At 56.1% G+C, this 6,417-nt stretch overlaps 1 long non-coding RNA gene across 1 annotated transcript; it reads right to left on the reverse strand.

Moving 5' to 3' along the window:
• Positions 1–2,417: 2,417 nt before the first annotated feature.
• LOC109453860 (uncharacterized) lies at positions 2,418–6,206 on the reverse strand. The gene is made up of 3 exons (XR_012497982.2): positions 4,491–6,206; positions 4,174–4,359; positions 2,418–3,060 (listed from the first exon to the last, which is right to left on the reverse strand). It is a non-coding gene; the product is annotated as an uncharacterized LOC109453860 (long non-coding RNA).
• Positions 6,207–6,417: the final 211 nt, after the last annotated feature.

Consider the following 6,417-nt stretch of genomic DNA (forward strand, 5'->3'; position numbering starts at 1 on the left):
CCTGGCTGTGTGTGGAGGAGGGTTCAGGGGGGAGAAGGTGGGATGGTCACTGAGGGAGAGAAGGGTGGGCCGTGGGGCTGTAGCTTTGGGATAGGTCTGTGGGGGGACCGAAGGCTCTCCCATGGGTTGGGGACGAGGAGACAGCCACCCGTCAGTATTGAGTGTGGGGCTGGGAATCTGTGTGCATTAATAGTGGTGCCCTTCACTGAGCAGGGGCGTCTGAGGGCCAGTGAAGGAATGAACAGGGCGGGCCAGGAGAGGCTGTGTGCCAGTTGGAGGTGAGTGAATGAATGAGCCCTGACCTGGACTGAACCCAAACCCAGCATGGGCCCCAACCCTGGACTGAGCCCCAAACCTAGGCTGGACCCCTTCACCTGGACTGAACCCCACCACCACACCGAGCTCTTTGCACCTGGCCCCCACCGGCATGCTCACCATCCACCACCAGGGCAAGTGCCACCTGCTGAGGGCGGCCTTTCCTCCTCCTGGCCTGGTGCCCACAGCTCCTGACTCAGGGGCCCCAAGGGCCTGTCCCACCACATTCCGGGGCAGCCTGTACAAACATGGGGCACTTCCCCACCTGCCCCCCATGGGCACTGTCTGGCTCAGTTCCCTGGGAGGGTGGGAGGGGTAGGCAACAGGGAGCCAGGCTGGATTCCCACTGCCCACGTACCCACCCACAGGGCAGCCTCTCTGACCCCTGCTTATGGCAGCATGAGGCATGCCCCTCTCTACTCAGAGCACACTGAAGGTGACCCCCTTCTCCTGAGGCTTCTCCAGATCCCCCAAGCTTCAAGCAGGAGGAAGTAGGAATCACCCCATTGTTCAGATGGGGAAACCGAGGGTCAGGTCCCTGCCTGACGCTGGCCAGACTACCACAATGGGTTCAGCTGGCCTCCCAAGCTCCTTCACCTGCTCCTTGGTGCCTTCCAGAAATGGGGGAAGAGCATTCCAGGTCACCAGCACCTTGTCAGGCTAAGGAGTGTGGGTCTTACTCAAGAGCCCTGGGGAAAAGCCAGGACAATGTGGTTGATCTCACTAGGGGCACGGGAGCTGAGCCTGAAATGCTGAGGTGTTCCCAGTCTAGCAAGGGTGATCCGGAAGAGGGTACAGCTGGGGCAAGGCCGAGAGGTGGCATTGAAAGCCATCCCCTGGGTGTGCTGAGGGGCCATGGGAAGCCCTTGGCAGTTAGTGGCACTGAGCCCACCCTGGCCTCCTCCCTTACCCCAGTTCTGCCTACTCCCCACCTTGCAGCCTCACCAACCCTCCAGGTCGCCTCCTTGCCGCTCCTCAAACACCTGTGAGTTTCCAGGCCTCTGCCCTACCTGTGCCTCCTCCTGGGCCACCCTTCCCCTAGTTGTACCTCACTCTCCCCTCCTCATCCTTCGGCCCTCAGCTTAAGTACTGCCTCCTCCAGGAAGCCTCTTGGTTCCTAGTGACTTGAGAAGTGGGTACCCAGCGTAGGAAACAGAGTATGAGTCCTGTTCCCAGCCTCTTGGCCTGGCTCACCAATAGATGCAGGTTCAAATCCCAGTTCTACCCTGTCTTTGCTATATGAGCCCAGGCAGGGGCTTTCCTTCTGGGGCCTCAGTTTCCCCTTCTGAAAATCAGAGGCTAGACCCCAAGAGCTGCCTGTATTGTGCTTTCCCTGAGTGTATCATCTCATTGAATCTCACCCCAGCCCTAATAGGTAGTGACCGTTATAGCACCCGTTTTATAGATGGGAAAACTGAGACACAAAGGGATGTAGCCACTTAACCAAAGCCACACGACTGAGCAGTGAACCCAGGCAGGGTTCTGTGCCCAGGACTACCTGAGGGCAGGGTCCCTGGGTGTGTGTGTACACCTGTTTTACAGAAGGGACAGGTTGATGGGGTCACCTGGGCGCTGGCTTTGTGCCTGGCATTGTGACACATTTTTATGACACAGTTTTTATGAATCTCTGTGATCTTCCCACCAGCCCAGCAAGTGTGTGTGTGTGTGTGGGGGGGGGCTGTGGTTGGCCCTATTTCGCAGAGGAGGAAACTGAGGCCCAAAGAGGCTCAACCAACTCCATGTGCTCCCCCTCCTGACTGGGGTTCAATGTGACCTAGCTGCGTGTTTGCAGAGAAAATAAATCAGTTGCACAAATAGGTCAAGAGGCCTGGGGAGGGAGGGTGATGTACCTGGGTCCTTAGGAGTCTGGAGTCAGGCCTGGCCTTTACTTGTTCCTGTGTGGAAGACAGTTGACAGTTTTCAAATGGCCAGTGGGGAGTGCGTGTGAAGGTTCTGAGGGAGGGAGATGCCTGGAAGTGGCTGAGCTCCCTGAACTCCTGGGATTGGAGGAGACTCAGAAAAGGCTGGCCTTGCCCACCCTCTCCCCCCACCCCCACCTGCTTGCCCTCCTCAGGGCTGAAAAAGACACAAAGCCCAGAGCTGTAAAAAGGAGGAAAATCTTCAAATTTAACTACATAAAAACAAAACATTTCTGAATTATAATAGACCCACAGATAAGGTCAGATGAGGTGTGACTAGTGGGGAGAAAATATTTGCAACATCGTAACAGAAGAAGGATTTGTATCCTTCCTATACAAAGAGTTCCTACAAATCAGTAAGAAAAACAACCAAACAGAAATGAACAATTACTTCACACAAGAAGAAATACAAATGGCCACTGGAGAGACAGAGAATATGAAGCTTAAAGTCACTCACAAGGAAATAAATGCAAACAAATACACAAACAAGAAACCACCTTTTGTCCTTATAGTTGGCAAAACAGTAAAAGATTGGTCACATCCTGCAATGGTGAAGGTGGGTGTGGGTACCACTGGGGCGTGCTTCTTACAATTCAGAAACCCTGCATGGCTTTGAACTCTGCCTCCAATTCCAGTGCTAACAATCACAAATCTGATCAAAGTGATGGCACAAACGGGGTGCTGCTTACAGCAAACACTTGAGAACCACCGGTGTCCAGCAAAACGGGATGTGGAAGCAGACATGGCCATGCACGGAACACTGTCCTCACCTTACAGCAGAGGGGTCTGCACTCGTGTTCTGAGTAAGGACAACATCTGAGGCAGGCTGTGCAAGGAAAATACAAGCTGGAGACCCATGGCGCCATTTGGGGTAGAGTTTTTGTAAAGGAAGAAAGCGTGTATTGAAAATGTGCAGGAGGAAATGCCCAAGGTTTCAGTGGTTACTCTGGGTGGGGGGTACTTTCAGTTCTTACTTTATATTTATAGTTAAGAGGTGGGATTAGCAGAGGGTGGGCTGTATGCCCTGTATGTGTGTGTGGGGGAGGAGGGTTGGTGGGGTTTTTTTAATAAAAAAAAGTTTAGCTTTTCAACTCTATGCTGAAGCTGTGTGACCCTGCAGAGCCATGAGATGGAGGGGTGGGTTTCCACTGGGCAGGGGGCAACTGTTTTCATGACAATGCTCATTGGGCGTTCCCTGGACAAGGCAGGTTTCCAGCTACCCTAGGCAGGGTCTTCTGGGGGAAACCCCTGGTGCCTGGGGAGGCCCCCCAGGGCAATCCTGAGAATGAGCAGGGTATAAGGAGCACTGCAGAGTCCAGTGGGGTCACACCCCCACTGGTCAGTTAAAGGGGATTAGTGACGACATCCATCAGGGTCAAGGCTAGGCCTCCTGATCTCCAGGCAGGTGCTGGGGGAGCAAGGAGGGGCGGCCCCTCCTGGAGGGCAGGGAAAGCCCCAAGCACTGCCGAGAGGAACTGGGTTACAGAGCCTCTCCTCTGAAGATTGCTGGCCTCAGTTTCTCCATTTGTGTTGAGGCCCTGCCTCCAACCCCTATAGGTCCCCCAGCTGTGGTTTCCTGGGCTTGGCCTTCCCATCACCCCACTGCCTGGGTGAGGGGTCTGGCCCCCTTACTGATTCTTGGTTTCCTCCCACCCCTAGTTGGCCCCAGAGCAGGGTAGAAAAATATGTCCCAGGCCAGCCTGTGACCTCTCTGTGCTTCACTTACAAGGATGCAGAACAGACACAGAGAAGAATAAGAAATTCACCCACCAGCTCCTAATTCCCTCCCCTCTTGTGGCTTGGCTGTGTTGGTAATGATGGGGCTCAGGGACACCCAGAGCTAGCTAGACACCCCCATCCAGGGATGGGGTCTGGGCAGGCCAAGAGGGAAAGGAATAATGTGAGGACAGGAGAAAACTAGGGGGCACAAAGCACCTACCGTGGTCTCCAGCTTGGCCTCCCTCCAGCCGCCTCACTCACTCCCTCCAGCCATAGTGGCTCCTCCTCTGACATCAAGTCTCATTCCAACCTCAGGGCCTTTGCACGGCTGGTCCTTCTGACAGCTGGTCCTCTCTCCCTCATTCTCCAACCTGTCAGGCTGGTTTATTACCTTTCCTCCTTGTACCTGTCAACATGCACAACCATCTGATTTGGTTGTTCAAGTCCCCCACCCCCACCTCCAGTTCCACGAGGACAGCCCCTGCGCCCAGCCTGGCCACCCCTGCATCCCCAGCACCCAGCCTGGGCCTGGCATACAGGTGAAGCTCAGAGGCGGAGGCCTGTCCTACAGCTTAGTGGTGCCTGGAAGCCCCGACCTAGGCAAAGGCATTTCTTCCAGCCAAGGGGGTTGTGTGGGTCCCTGGCAGCTGGCAGGGCCACCAAACAAGTCTGTGTGTCTGTGTGTGTGGCAGCAGCAGCTGAGGCTCCTCAGGGCCCAGCCCCCACCCTGAGTACAGTGGGGAGGGAGGGAGGCAGCAGCTGGTGGCTGGCCCTGGGCCAGCTTGAAGTCTCTGCTGGGAGGGGCAACGCTGGGGCTGGCTCTCGGTCTCTATCTCTGTCTCTGTCTCTGTCTGTTCCTGTCTCTTCTCTCTCTCTCTCCCCCTCCCTTCCTGTCTATCTCCCCATCCCAGAGCTTTGCCTCCTCTGGGGCTGGGGACTGGGCCCACTCTGTGACATTAGAATCCCACTCACCTCCACCTGCCCATCAGGACCAGCCCTGCCTCTGTTCCATGGTCTTTATCCCTCCCCATATGGGGAGCCTGGGAGATGCCTCTAATGTGCTGGGGGGTCCCAAGCAAGTCCCCACCACCTTATGAGACTGTTTCCCTTCTATAGAGTATTGTGGGCCCCCTCTCTGGCATAGGCACCTGGTGGGACCCTCGCAGGGGTGGGGGTGGGGGTCATTGCAACCAGCCGGGAAGGAAACAATCCTGAAGGAGCCACTGGAAGCGTCTGAAGCTGTCATGGGGCCAGAGCTGGGCAGCCAGAGGGTCCCCAGGAGGGGGTATGGAGGCCAGGAGTCACGCTGGTTGGGACAGGGCTAGTGCAAAGGCCCTGAGGACTCTCTCCTCTGTCTCTGTCTGTCTCCACCGCCCCACACTGGGCTTCCTCTGCCACACTAGGATCCTCAGCCAAGTCCCTGGTCCTCACCCCCAGGTCACACAGCAAGCTGGCTTGGCTGACCCTGCCCTCTGCTCCCCCATTCAGGCCACTGAAGCGAGGCCCTGGGGAATGTGGACAGAAGGAGTTTGTGAGCAGCAAGGAGGGCGGGGAGGGGGGGGTGAGGAGCTGGGCTCCCCCCAGGATCCTCATTCCCCAGATACACCCCCGCCCCCATCAGCACATCAATCTGCCAAAGCTCTGCTGACTGTAGAATCCATCACTGCAGAAATACCCTCCCCGGGCTGCAGCTTTATCACCCCTGATTTGCATTTTTGCATATTAATGTAGGCAGAACTGCTAATTTTGCTGCATTATTTTAAAGGCACAGAAACTCTGGGGGTGAGAATGGGGCCTTCCTCACCAGGTCTGTGGGTACAGGATCCCTGCCCCTCTGTGTCACCCCTGCCCCTTAGGTCACAGGGACCCCTACCAGGGAATAGGGTGTCTTTACTTTTGAAATTGAGGCATGAACTTTGGCATAAGCCAGTAGGTCTGGGATTCTGGAATTTTTTGCAGGTGGCTCCATTCTGAGTATCCCACACTGGTGAAGTTGAGAATTTGGGATCAGAATTTGTCTTAAAACCTTTGGATTTGTCATAGACCCTGAATGGTGCTAACAAATCAATCTCCTGTGTTCAGGGCAGAACCCGAGGGCCCTTCTGCAGCCTCAGCAGTGCGCTCCCCCTCCAAACCTCTCGCCCCCACATCTGGCCCCGGGGTCGCTCAGCCCAGCCTCAGGATGCCTTTCAGCTCCGACTTGCTCCAATGGCCCACCTCTGGGCCTTTGCACATGCTGTTCCCCCGCCTGTGTGTTCGTCCTTTTCCTACAAGGTCATCTCTTACCAGAGGCCCTCGGTGCTACTCTGCACCATGCACGTGTACGGTCACCTCCACGAACCGATCACGAAGCTGGGAGACAGGCACAGAACGGCGCCGCCGGGTGCTGGGTGGGTGGGTGGGGGTCACACAGGCTCCTTCCAGAGCCCTTCTCTCCCAATGGCCTGAGGTACGCACCTGGGCG

The sequence above is a fragment of the Rhinolophus sinicus genome, chromosome 15 (genome assembly GCF_057876585.1).
Source record: "Rhinolophus sinicus isolate RSI-liver-muscle chromosome 15, RSI-T2T, whole genome shotgun sequence".
In the NCBI taxonomy this organism is placed as follows: domain Eukaryota; kingdom Metazoa; phylum Chordata; class Mammalia; order Chiroptera; family Rhinolophidae; genus Rhinolophus; species Rhinolophus sinicus.